This window comes from Antechinus flavipes, chromosome 2 (genome assembly GCF_016432865.1).
Source record: "Antechinus flavipes isolate AdamAnt ecotype Samford, QLD, Australia chromosome 2, AdamAnt_v2, whole genome shotgun sequence".
NCBI classification, from domain to species: domain Eukaryota; kingdom Metazoa; phylum Chordata; class Mammalia; order Dasyuromorphia; family Dasyuridae; genus Antechinus; species Antechinus flavipes.
In genome coordinates, this window is record NC_067399.1 from 384,075,003 (window position 1) to 384,087,499 (window position 12,497).

At 33.6% G+C, this 12,497-nt stretch overlaps 1 protein-coding gene across 1 annotated transcript in view; it reads right to left on the minus strand.

The window, feature by feature from the left end:
* Nucleotides 1–7,601: 7,601 nt before the first annotated feature.
* The window catches only part of C2H14orf132 (chromosome 2 C14orf132 homolog), a 65,763-nt gene continuing 60,867 nt past the window's right edge, over nucleotides 7,602–12,497 (minus strand). The window contains exon 3 of the mRNA XM_051978430.1: nucleotides 7,602–12,452. The gene's annotated coding sequence lies outside the window, so the exon portion shown is untranslated. The remainder of the gene's footprint in view (nucleotides 12,453–12,497) is intronic.

Sequence of the window (12,497 nt, forward strand, 5' to 3'; positions counted from 1 at the left end):
AAAGAGGGTAGGAGGGATTCTAAAGAGGGAGAGCAAATGATTTATACCAGGAATGTAGGGATGGTTCAATATTAGGAAAACTATTAGCATAATTGACTATATCAATAAGAAAATTAACAAAAACCATATGATCATCTCAATAGATGCAGAAAAAGCATTTGATAAAATCCAATATCCATTGCTATTAAAAACACTTGAAAGTATAGGAACAAATGGGCTTTTCCTTAAAATAGTCAGTAGCATCTATTTAAAACTGTCAGTAAGCATCATATGTAATGGGGATAAACTGAAACCATTCTCAATAAGATCAGGACCATTTGGTATTGGCTAAGAAATAGACTAGTTGATCAGTGGAATAGGTAAGGTTCACAGGATAAATAGTCAATAACTTTAATAATCTAGTGTTTGACAAATCCAAGACTCCAGCTTTGGGGATAAGAATTCAATGTTTGACAAAAACTGCTGGGAAAATTGGAAATTAGTATGGCAGAAACTAGGCATTGACCTACACAACACCATACACCAAGATAAGGTCAACATGGGTTCATGATCTAGGCATAAAGAATGAGATTATAAATAAATTAGAAGAACGTAAGATAGTTTACCTGTGGAGGAGGAAGGAATTTGTGACCAAAGAAGAACTGGAGATCATTATTGAGCAAAAATAGAAAACTTTAATTGTATCAAATTAAAAAGCTTTTGTACAAAGAAAACTAATGCAGACAAGATTAGAAGGAAATCGATAAGCTGGGAAAACATTTTTACAGTCAAAGGTTCTGATAAAGGCCTCATTTCCAAAATATATAGAGAATTGACTCAAATTTATAAGAAATCAAGCCATTCTCCAATTGATAAATGGTCAAAGGAACAACCAATTTTCAGATAAAGAAAGAGAAACTATTTCTAGCCATATGAAAAGATACTCCAAATCAGTATTAATCAGAGTAATGCAAATTAAGACAATTCTGAGATACCACTACACACCTGTCAGATTGGCTAGGATGACAGGAAAAGATAATGCTGAATGTTGGAGGGGGTGTGGGAAAACTGGGACACTGATGCATTACTGGTGGAATTGTGAATGAATTCAACCATTCTGGAGAGCAATTTGGAACTATGCTCAAAAAGTTATCAAACTGTGCAAACCCTTTGATCCAGCAGTGTTACTACTAGGCTTATATCCCCAAAAGATCTTAAAGTAGGGAAAGGGACTAATATGTGCAAAAATATTTGTGGCAGCTCTTTTTGTAGTGGCTAGAACTGGAAACTGAATGGATGCCCATCAATTGGAGAATGGCTGAATAAATTATGGTATGTGAATCTTATGGAATATTATTGTTCTGTAACAAATGACCAACAGGATGATTTCAGAGAGGCCTGGAGAGACTTACATGAATTGTTGCTAAGTGAAATGAACAGAGCCAGGAGATCATTATACCCGGCAACAACAAAACTATGCAAAGATCAATTCTGATGGATGTGGCTGTCTTCAACAATGACATGAACCAAATCAGTTCCATTTGTTCAATAATGAAGAGACCCAGCTACACCTAGTGAAAGAACTATGGGAAATGAATATGAACCACAACTTAGCATTTCCATTCCCTCTGTTTTTGTCTGCTTGCATTTTTGATTTCCTTCTCAGGTTATGTTTTACATCATGTCTAAGTCCGATTTTTCTTGTGCAGCAAAATAACTGTATGGATATGTATACATATATTGTATTTAACATATACTTTAACATATTTAATATGTATGGATCTACCTGACATCTAGGGGAGGGGGTGGGGACAAGAAAGGGAAAAGTTGGAACAGAAAGTTTTGCAAGGGTCAAAGATGAAAAATTACTCACACATATATCTTGTAAATAAAAAGCTATAAAAAAGAATAAACATGTTAAAAACATAAAGGCTCTATGATTTCATGTACATGTAATAATTGCTGATTTTGGGAATCCAGCTTCTCTCCTCAAACTCCCTTCTGCAACTCAGAACCGTCTTCCTCAGGCAAAGCTACTGGGGAAAAGGATGAAGAGTTATTCACTTGAAACTTTTATATACACACTAATTTCCAATTTAGAAACTCATGAGCCACCAGTCATTCCATTTGTAGTAATATATTTAAATATATCCAACGTTATTTTCCCCAGTAGAATGGAAAGCAAAGGCTATTTCAATTTTGTGTCTAAACTTTTTTAACTTAGTACAGCACCTGGCACAAACTAGGCACTCATTAAATAAATGCATTTTGATCAATTGATTTGTCTTTGTCTTATTCTCCTTCTTTTATACTTCAGTCCAAGACCTATTGTTCTTCAAAATGTCTCTTGGTTTTGTCTATTCTTGGATCCTAAGTAATCAATTCATATTATATGTGCTGACAAACAAAAACTTCCTTAAATATTGTGCCCATTATATCACTTTCTCCTTACTGTATAGAATCAAATTTAACTTCCCAAGCTTTTCAGCAAAAAATTTATGGCATTTCATTATATAGCTCCACCTTATTTTTCTAGCCTTATTTTCTTTTACTTTCCCACACATTCTTTTTGTGTCACTCTACTTACTGTGTTCAAAATAATGTCACTCTCACTCCCAATTCTGCGCTTTTTCTTTCTTCCTTCAATGTTAATTCTTCTCATCCATATCTCATATGATTCAAAGCTGTGATACAGTGACAGAAGAACTGGAATTTTAGTTTTAAGTTCACATTTTTGGTTCTATTGTTTTTCAAAGCCTACTCTGTAGGCTTCATTTTTTTTTCATCTGTAACATGATGGGGTTTAGTTAGAAAACTGAAAATTTCTTCTAGCTCTAAATCTATCATTCCAAATCTCTTTTTTTCTATGACATTTTTTTTGATTACTTCAGATTTCGCTGCTATCTCTTGCTCTGCCCACTACATAAGGGACAATTTTGTTTTTTTAAATAAGTTATAAAAATTTTATGTACTTATTATTTTACACTTTATAACACAGTTGGATGCAGAGCTGTGTTGGAGCCAACTAGAGTTGGTGAGAGCCAATTGTTGAATTTTATATCTCAGATATTGGAACACAGAACAAATCAGAACTTAATTCATTGTTTTGTTGTTTGGCTCAACCTAAGAAAATAGTGCTAATAATGTTAAGAAAACAAATGTTAATAATTTTAATGCAGGTTAAAGTTAAATGTGGCTATGTGTTAGTATTGTGGGTGGCTTTTATTTCTTGGAGAAGCAGTTATTAGACATTTACCAACATATCCTTCATTATGTGTATACATATATTATTTGCTTTTGAAATAATCAGATTTATTGATCCTATTTACAGTTAGTTGATTTTTGTCTTGTGACTGCCTAAGTCTTGATTCTTTGTTTCTGATCTTAGTTCAGAAATTCAGCTGTCCTGTAATGAGTTAAATTTAGAAATCTAGTTCTCCTATTAATCATGTTCTGTTCTTATTTTAAGAAAATCTGTTACCCTTAAAGGATGTAAGTGGATACCTGTGAGTCTTGAATATTATCTTTACATCATCAAGTTATCCAAGGATTTGTACTCCAAAGAAATTTGGTTTACTGTCTCTGTCCTTGCAGATGCAACTGGACTGAAAAAAGAACATTTTTTAGTCACTGGAGGAGGGGAAGAATTTTTTTTTGTTAGTCTTCATTCCAAATTTTCATCTAATAATATTTTCTTGCATCTAGGATTCTAGTTTTTCTGTTTTCTATACTCCCTAAAAGAGAGCTCTTCTCCCTTGTTCAAAGTCTTAGTTTTGCTGGAGAAGGTGAGATCCTATTTATTCATAAATTCATGCTTTACCAATGACTTGGTTGTCTTTAACTTAGAAATCAAGAAAACTTTAATTTTAACTATTACATTTTCTTAGACTAGATACTCTTCCATGTCAGGTAACATTTCTTATTTATTGCTGTGTATCTCCATAGGATCAAGTCCAGAGCCTAAAATAAGTTGGAGTCTATACAGAAGAGGATAGCCAGGATGCTGCAGGACTTGAAATTTTTTTCACATGAGAATTGGTTAAAGGAACTAGAGATGATTAGCTTTGAGAAGATAATACTTAGAGAATGAAGAATAACATGATAACTATACCCAAGTAGTTGAAGAAATGGATGGAAGATCTAGGAAAAAACAAGAATTAGAATAGATTTTGGTATGATGAAAGAAAAAAAATTATAACAGAGAGGTATTGTATAACAGGTGTGAATGAACTGAGCATGAATCTTGGCCACAAAAGTGGAAAACATATTCTGGTCTCTTGCTATGAAATACGTGAGATCTGTAGCTCTTGGTTGGTCCTTATATATCCCTAAAGCCTGATGGCTCTGTGAAATATGATTGAAGAATAAGCCTGAAGACATGTTAAGTCTCTAAGCTATACAAAAGGAGAAGAGATAGCTTCTGTCTTTTTTATTTTCATAGCATCCTTTTTTATTCTCTCTTGTGGATTTCTAGTTAGAGGAATGAAGACTTTTTTTTTGGCCTTCCATCTCCGAATGCTATAGTATTTGAGTGCACAGGGCAGTGAGAAGGTGTATTTGCTTAGCTAAATTTGAGAGACCTTAAGTCCCTGGCTGCCTCTTTTACTCTGTGTTTCTTTCCCTGGGCACAGAAGATTGACCATTGATACTGAGATTGATTTTAGCCTGGGAGATTATGAATATAAGAATTAGGGAATTCCTTGAGATAGTACTTCTCAATGCTATTTGTCCATCAGGATGTATAAAATAACTTCTCAGAGAAAAAGATGAGAATCATCAGGAGGATATTACAGTTGAAAGGGTTAATAAGAAAGTCCATGAATTGGCTTGCCAGGAGATTCAGACTTGTAAATTCTAATCAGAAGCACTTTTATGAGAAAGGCTGTCCCCTGGATTTTTGGTGATCCCTTAGTGTTTTGAGAGAAATTCTTCCTTCCCATCCCCACACCTTATTAGAAGTTCAAGCAAAAGCTGAAGTTTACTATGTTCTAACAAAGAGAGAGCCTCATTGAAGTGATTTCTTCTCACTTCTTGTGATCAACAAACTGGGAACCATTTCTTTGTTCATATCCTGGATAATCTTTGGCACAGTGCATCATGGCTACACATAAAGAGTGACCAAAATTCATTGGTAGTGCATGCTCAACTCAATCACTCCTATTATACTCTAGAAGTGGAATGGGGTGTCTGAAAATTAATATATATTTTTTAATTCTATGGAGGTTTTTGATGTAGAGGTTAAAGAACTTTCAATTAGGCCATCTGGGAACCAGCAGAATGAAATGCATTTGAAAACTAACTTTTTACAATAAAATTCATTTGGAAGCAGGGAGTAGCATAGCTCTGCAGATGGAGGTGAGGAAACCTCAGGACACTGCTACTGAGGCTGGAGAGAGCCAGGGAAGATCTAATCTGGGTTGTGCTGAGGGGAAGAAGATCTTTGTCTTATAACATCCTATTTAAAAGTATTTTTCTTATTGGAGTCTTTGAAGTGTAGTGTTGTTGAAGTGTAGAGTGATCTTTTTCAATTTCCATTTCAATTAGCTATTTTTTTTATACTTCATCATTCTGAGCAATGCTAGTAGATGGGTATATCCATCAATTTAATTAATTAATATGTGATCCTTATATTTATTATAATAATAGCAATTTATATTTATATCTCCTTAAAAAACTATAAAACACTCTCCACAGAAGAAGAGAGTGCATTACTATGCATTTTACAATTGAAGGAACTGAGGATTAGGGAAATTAAAGAATCTTCCCCAAATTAAAGATATGTAGCTATCAAGTATGACAGCTAGATGGTATAAAAAAATGCTGGACTTGGAGTTAGAAAGAACTAAGTTAAAATCTGGACTCATTCATTTACTAGCTGTGTGACCTGGGCAAGTCACTTAATTTCTCTCAAACTTTGTTTTCTTATTGCTGAAAGGAGGATAATACTAGTACGTATATCACAAGGTTAGTGATATATATGAGATATAAATGAGATAATACATATAAAATGCCTTGCAAACTTTAAAATGCTTTTAAAAAGTTAGATATCCTCTATTATGGTTATTATTTGCATTAGTAGCAAAATTAAAATCCAGATGTCTTGCTTCCAATTACAGAGTCCTTTTCAGTACATCATATTAGTCTCTAATTTTAAACTATATGCAAAAAGTGTGGGGGTATTTTCTACTATCATTTGTCCTCTTGGGACCAGGGTCATGAATAGACATCTCTGGATTGAGCTGGTGCCTGATTCTAGTGGATCAGAACTAGGTTAACTACTCCAAGACTTCTTGGGGTCTCCCTTTCCCCATACCACTTTACCCTAAATGCATCCTGTGCATATCCATGGTTTGCCTGGTCTGTAAGTAGGTCAACATAAACAATTGTGGGTCATAGTCAGTCTTTTAGAAATATGTTATAATCTGTACTTTGTTAGGTTCCAAAACTTTTGTGCTGAGATCCCTACTGGTATTCATTGCAATTTCACTTAACCTATAATCTTTTCTGTAATCAGGTCTCTACTTTCTCCTTCACACCTGACATCTAATTGTCAAATACTATTAATTATACCTCCTCATTATTTTTCACATCTATCTCCTAGCTTTCCATCCTTACTATTACTAACCTTGTTCAGGTATTCATTACCTCTCATTTAAATTCTAATGTTTTCCCATCATATCTTTTCTCCATTTTCTCCCCTTTAACCTGTATTATATTTCATTCCCAGATCAATCTTTCTAATGAATAAATTTGGCCATCTCATTGTTCTGCTAATGGATCTTCACATCTTATCTGTTGAAAAAATATACGTATATATACATATATATCAATGGGTATATATATATACATATCAATGCATATATATATACATACATACATATATACATACATATATATATGTATATATATATATATATATATATATATATATTTGTCTTGACTTCAGAACCCTCCAAAATATGAAACTACTCTAATTTACTACTCATATTTTTTCATTCCTCCTCATCTATTTTGTTTCCAGCCAAACTCACTTATCCCTGTTTGGCTTTTTATCTGGAGTACTTTCTAGCTCCACCACCCTCTCCTCTTTGAATTAAATATTTCCATTTTTCAAAGCCTGCCTCCAATGTCGCATGGGTCTGGCTCCCTTTGCAACCCCTTCAGGAAGTCTTCCCTGATATTAGTATTAGTATTAATATGAATTAGTATTCCCTCAGAAGCTGGAAGAGATTTTTCCAATCTCAGCCTTTTCAAAGGATGTTGTATTCCTCCCACATTATATTCTAAATTACAATTATGTGTATCCCTTTCTAATCTCTCCTACTAATTGTTTGCTTCTTGGTCAAAGGGACTCAGTCTTATTCAGTTTTGTATTTTACCTGTTTAACACAGCATCTTCACAAGTGTAAGTGCTCAATAAATATTTTTCCAAATAGTTGAATCTCTGGCTCAGATTGTGAACTATTTATTCCCAACTGATCTAGATAAGTATGGTTATTCTATAATGTGTTTTTTACTGATGGAGAAATCAGGATTCTTGAGTCCTTGGGTGTGCCTGATTATTACAAAATGTACAACTCTATAGATTCAGATACATTTTTGTGGCTTCAGAAACTCAATAGTTTTTTTGTATTTAATTGATTATGTTCTTTATTGAATGCTCTGTATCTATAGACAAATTAGTACCAAGCATTTATGAAGAAAATATTTGCTATAATATGACAATAACAGCATAAGAACAAACACTCTATACAAAGTCAATTAAACAAAAACAGTCTCTATTAAAAACAATCTTTTAGCTTTGTGAACTGGATCCATAAAAGCACATTTAGATATTACTTTAATCAATATCATTTTTTAACAAAGTTAAAAAGACAAGAAAAGAGAGATAGTATTAACATTGTTGGAGAAACCCCCCAGTTATTTAAATAGGAAAGGACATTAAAAAAAAACTGTTAAAATATCTTTTCATTCAATAAATTGGTAAAGCTTCCAGGAAAATACCAAATCTCAGTGCTCCCTGTATATGTCATTCACATTTCCTGCACTGTTTGTCATGGGAATAAAGTTTCAGAAAAATGGCAGCCTGTAAAGAGATCATCTTGACCCATTCAAAGCCCCAAAAGGACCGTGGAAGAGAAATAGCAATGAATCATTTTGTTTTTGTTTGTCTAGACCTGGAATTTCACAGCTCTAGACCTCTTTCAAGGAGAAAACTCCTTCTACTAATACCTAATACATACTAGCAAATATTCTTCAATGTTAATCTTAAGAATAGAGAGAAGTTAAATAACTTGCTTGGGGTCAAAAAGTATCAGTAGGAGGACTTGAACCCAAATCTTCCATAATGAGGCTGTCTTTCAACCACTACACCTAGATATTTATTTGTAATTAAGCAAACTGTATACACTCCTGAGTATTTCTTAGACTTTGAGGACCAAAGAGGGAATTTATCAGAAGAACTATGAGCAAGTAGCTTTGTATAGTCTCCAACTTATACAAGCTCTAGCCATCTATTGATTTTCCAGTGTATCCCTTTATCAGATCCATTCCTATTAATATTGATGAACTTTAGACATTATGCATTAGCCAACTTTTCTGTTAAGATCATTAGTATTCTCCTCCTTTCTTCTTCACACAAACTATTCTCTACATTAGTAACTCCCCTCCAATTCCTATCCTCTCCAGTTAGTAACCATCTCTGCCTATAGAAATTCTACCCATCCTTTAAGACACAGATCAACTATCAACTTTTTAAAAGTCTTCCTAGTCCACAGTGTTCTTTTGCTATTCAGATTTCTATATTATGTATTATTTTTATCACATGTTAGATCTTTTTTTACTGCTTTGAATCCTTATCTATATTTTTATATATATTATCAATCTTGTCATCCCAACTGTACTCTATGATCCTGAAGGATGGGCACTGTTTTATATATTTTTTTGGATCTATAGCAAAAAGCTCATTAACAGATCAATGAGGCAGCCTATTAATAAAGGAAATATTGGCTCCACTACCTAGGCCTTTTTATAAACTAAATAAAGAGTATGTCAAGTAGTTCCAGGAATACTGGGGCAATATATGAAGATTTGTTCATTTCTGGGAGGACTTCTAACAGGATCTCTTTTAAAGTGTTTTTTTTTTCCTAAGCACCACAGGACCAACATGGTGTCAAATAAATAAAGTCTGATATATTTTTTTCTTCATTGAACTAACCAATTGATTGAATCAGTATGTTGACCCAATGTTGTATAAATACACTTGGAAAAATTCTCAGAGAAGACAAATGACTTTGGAAAAAATAACTTCTGACTCCATAGACTCAGTTTCCTCATCTTTAAAACAAGGGGATTAAGTGAGATGATCCTCAAAGTTCTTTTCAGTTCCATCTAACATTCTTACCTTTGGTCCAAGTATCTTCTTAGCTTTAATATTTTATGGTTCTATGGCCCTCACATTTCTACTATTCCATATTCTAATAATCATAAGACCCCTTCCAGCTCTGACATTTTATATGGCTATATGAAATATAATCCTCTTGCCCAAACTCTATTGGAAGGGAGCGAAGAGAACTAAAGCCTCTTAGAGGTCATATTCTGCAAAACATAAGAATCACCACTTTATAGAACTCTGTCCTAGTGCTAAGTAAAATGTGGAGGGTGGGGACAAAGTATAATACTGGAGGAAATGAGGACATGTGAATACTTGAAGTTTGGGCCACAAGTCCACTTAGAAAATTAAGTTTAAAAATAAAATGTAGCTAGACTCACTGACTCAGTGAAATAATACTGTATTAATAATTATGTAACTATACAGAAATCCATATTATGTTAAAATTATACAACTAATGGGTATAATGAAAAGCATTGCTCAGCACAGATTTTTATAGTGTCTGGTACAGAGTACCTCAGAAATTGATTCAAATCTCTCTTTTCAGAATTAGACACCTTTAGGATTGCTCTTATTAAGCAACAATTATAAGAAATTTGAGGGGAAATGCAACTTCATCACAGCTTGCTACAAGTTTATTGATCAGCTCAGATACCCTGTCTTTCACTAAAGAGTAGTTGTTAGTGACAAAAATTAACCCTATAGTGAAAAAATAAACAAATACTAATTTTTGAGTCAAAAGACCTATGTTTAAATTTTCATTCAGTTCCTCATAGGCTTCATTATCTTGGAAAAAGGTAATTACCTTTTTATCTTCTTTACCTAATCACTCAGTCTTTTTGAATCTATAACATGGAGATAGTATTATTCATCCTGCTTACCTCCCAGGCTTAACATGGGGACCAAATTAGCTAAAAGAGGTAAGAAGATTTGTAGCCATTAAGCATCATGTCAACATGTAAACCATATGAATGTGAGGTCTCATCTGTGTGGCTACTCCTTTCACCAGTACCAACTGCCACTCATTTGTACTTTTTTATCCTATGAAAGATTCCTTTATATCTTTTTAAAAGTTCTCTATTGAGTAGCTATCCAAGGTACTAAAAAGTCTTCCGCTAATTCTCTTAATATTTCAAGAATACCAATTCAGAATCCAAACTGTCTGGTTACCTGTTGTGCTTTATGACTGACATGTGACTAATAAACTTCTTTTTCTACCACATATGCTCTTTATGACACCTTCTATGCTACTTCCTTCATATGAGACATCATTAGAAGTATCCTGCAGCCTATTTGACATTGTGTGTCCGTTCATTGGTCAGTGAAATGAAGTATAACAAAGAAAATAAGACTTGCTATTCAGGAAATGTTAAAAACCATTTTGCTCTGTAAACCTTAAGATTTCATGTGAAAATGAGCTATTCATCTAATTATTCTATAATTTGTAATTTGATGAGAACTCAATGTCCTATGATCTCATAGTACTGATTGTTTGTAATATCCATTCATGTCACTGAACTGATTTAGAATTAGAAGAGACATCAGAGTCATCTAACCCAATTCCTTCCTTGTATAGATGAAGAAAGTTAGGCCCAGAGAGGTTAACAGATTTAAATGTCTTTTGGGTAAGTGTGTTAAAAACTTGAGATGTTTTGCCTTATGATATCTCTTGTGTAGTAGCTTCATATTGCTTCTATTTTCAATGAAAATTTTCTATTTTCAACTTTAATCTTCTTGCTGACTGGAACTATATTTTATTTCATGATTCTCTCCAATCTTGTTCCTTCTGCATTAAAGTTGCATGTGCGTGCACACACACACGTGTGTGTATGCATCGACATATGTGTATATGTGTATGTAAATATTCATATACATATTTTTTTCCAAATGTAGAGAAAGATTCTTCCATGTTCTTGGAGAATGAGATTTACAGGAAACTGACATTAAATGTCTATTTTGGCTGAAGATTTTCTGGAGGCTACTATTATCGTGCTCCAAAGCATCAGTACATGTAGAGTTCATTTTTGAAGCTTTTTGTTATGAGTCACACTACTAGACAGGAGCTATTCTGTGTAATCTGATAGGCAAGAGAGGTATGGGAGCTGTATCTAAAGAACCTTCTGCATAATGATCCTATGTTAAAGTGATCTGGCTGTCTTCCAGGGAATCCATTTAAGATTTATTTTGAAAATGGTCAGATGCCAACCCAGCTAATTGGTAATAGAGCCCTTCCATGGGTCCCTGGATAAGAAGAGATAACCATCTGCCTGAAGGTTGGGTGCTGATCTTAATGATATCTTGAGGTCTCTCACTTCCCAGAAGGAAACTGTTAACATGCCATTCTACTGAATTATCACACCCCTAGTATGCTCATTCTTCTAGATGGTTGTGGGGAGATAAAGAGGTAATCTTAGACTGTAAGCATGAATTAATTTCAAGGGGTCTGTGAGTTGAAAATTCCCAATTGAAAACAGTTACATCTTCATTTTAGTTAGCTTCCAACAGAAATTTAGCATTTCCTTAATTTAGGAGGTTCTTAAAAATTATTATTCTGAAATGTAGTTCATAGGTTTCATCAAAATGCCAAAAGGATCCATGACCCAAACAAACTCCTGATGCAGAGTAAAAAAAACTCATAAAACTTTCCATGTGATTTTCAAAGGTTGAGACATGTGACAGATTGTGATAAAATAGAAGAGATTCCTTCTCATTGTCATAATGAAGGTGTTGATAAAGAATTAAAACATGCAAACAATTTTAGGAAATGTTTTTAAAAGATAGATATATTTAGAACTTTAATTGGAAGGGAAAGGAATAATAAGAATGAATATTCAGTGGATACATATTGAAGAAAGAGATCAGTATAAAGGTTGTATTCACATTCCAGAAACTGATATTTCACCATTTTTTGTGCACACAAAAAAGTCAGAAGGTAAAAAAGCACTCTAGACATGAGATTATAGTCTATTGTCTTGTTGCTTGCTAATTCTTGTTGCTCCCTCAGTTGATGGTCTCCTGTCTATGATCATTGTGTAACTTCCCAAATCTGGTAGTAGGAATACAATGCCTCTTTGGACTCATTCTGTGAATTGTGTGTAGAAGAGAGGGAGTTTGCATTAGGTTCAAC